Genomic DNA, 2,101 nt, shown 5'->3' on the forward strand with positions numbered 1-2,101 from the left:
GCAGCTATCCAGGAAAGTTTGGAGGCGTGTAAAGTTAGTGATGCTTTCCAGTGACACATGCTTCAGTTCGATGAGCTTTCAGAAATGGGTAATATAAGAAAGCCACTATTTCCATCAGAACTCACCCACAGTCTGCTTGGGCTTTCCAAACAAGTTTGATTATGACTGATCTTGCAGACAAAGTCTAGTTGTCAGCCTTCTAGGTCTAATTTGTTGCAAGTTTTATTTTTCCATGTTTTTTAAATTAATCTTAGAATCAATATTCATATTTCTGTTAGCTTTTCCTCTCCTGGTCAAAGCAATATCATCACAGACTAACTTACCTTACACAGTGAAATTACTATCACAAGCAATTAAGCAAGTCACATCTTTACAATCCTCCTTATTTTTAACAGGTGAGATTAATGATAATAATAATAATAGTGAGGTTAAATGTAGATTAAATGAAGATTAAAATGTAATCTTCCAAGTTTGTGCATCAGTTTGAATCTGATTCAAACAAATGTTCAGTATTGTCACTCCGACTGTGAATGCCCTAATCAGGATGAAGGTAGAAGCAAGACATGTTCTTAACATAACAGATAGGAGGTTATTACTTTCTTACTGAGTTCACATGAAATGAGATAGCCTGATTCATAGGAGATTAAAATTTTATATCAACATAAACCTATATATTTTCTACATAAAACTAAGAAGATTTGCTTTAGCCTTTTCCAGCAGAGTTTGATGTCTTTTGTGTATACGTACAAATGTTTTGCTTGGCACAATGACATGAAGTACAGACCCAGCAGTGCTTGCTCTTAATTTCTGGTTCATTGCTGAGGCTGATGGGTTTTTAGGTAGTTTCTTCTATTTTGTGGAGGATTGAGACTACTTTGTATAATGATAGAAGTTGGGGAGAAGGGTTAATTGGCAGGTTCTATGAAGGCTATTTAGATTTGGCCAGTTGAGCATGATGACATGTTTAGAAACAACCGAGTTTCGTCTGTTTTGTTTAGAGCTGATTAGGTTCAAGTACTTGGGCTTTGGTTAAAGTTTACAGAATCGCTCAGATAATGAAACCAGAATGAGGTTTGGAAAATTTGAGAGTTGTGGTTTTGTTAACAATTTTGGTTTATTTTTCCCAGAATTTGCTCTTTGTGCTAGCTTCACTAGCCTGTAGTGTGTTTTCTCAATAGATAATAAAGCTTCTCATGCTAGTAAAACAAAACTGAACATGAACATCTATCTTTTTATTTCTTAATATCTAATGTCTTGAAAAATGGGGTAGGAATAAGCGCATTGTCCTGTATAAAGACATGAAGCTCTTGGACTTGTCATTCATGTGTGATTTGGAAAGTGTACTACTAACATATGACCTTTCTGTTTCATATGAAACAGGCATAGAAGCTCATTTTAGCCCCTTTACAGCGGACTGGTTCACTTTTTCTCCCCCCTCAGCTAAAGAGTTTCAGCAAAAATGTGAAGGGTAAGACTATTTCCTGTACATTTAAGACTTAGGCATCTTCCTTTTACTGCAACCCATGAGAAGTGGTGGCTGTAGGAGCTGGGCATGTAATTGTGTACCAACAGTGGAACAGGACCAGGAGATCAGAGACCATACCATATGAGCCAAAAAAAACCAAAACAAAACAAACAAAACAACCCCCCAAAAAAACCAAACAGACCCAACCCACCACAAACGAACAAAAAACACCCAGAAAAAAGGGGCACAACTTAAAGACAAAAAAATGCAATGATCTGATGCAATATATCCAACAGGCCAGGTCTGAGTTTTGTGTAAAGTGATTGTCCTCTCGCTACAGCTTTCATATGATAATGACCTTCACAGCCAAGGGTCTGTCTAAAGGGGAGAGACTGATGGCTAGTCTCTTGAATCTGTTCCCTCTGCTCTGGCCTGTGGACCTGGGATAAAAGCAGGGTTATTGGGAGATTTGGGGCATTAAGTCTCTTGAATCTGTTCCCTCTGCTCTGGCCTGTGGACCTGGGATAAAAGCAGGGTTATTGGGAGTTTTGGGGCATTAAGTGTTTTGGGGCATTGCAGCTTTGAGGGCCAGTATTAGCAGTCTGATTCAACTGCAGTAGAGACTGTGGGACCAGA

This window comes from Indicator indicator, chromosome 7 (assembly GCF_027791375.1).
Source record: "Indicator indicator isolate 239-I01 chromosome 7, UM_Iind_1.1, whole genome shotgun sequence".
Lineage (NCBI taxonomy): Eukaryota > Metazoa > Chordata > Aves > Piciformes > Indicatoridae > Indicator > Indicator indicator.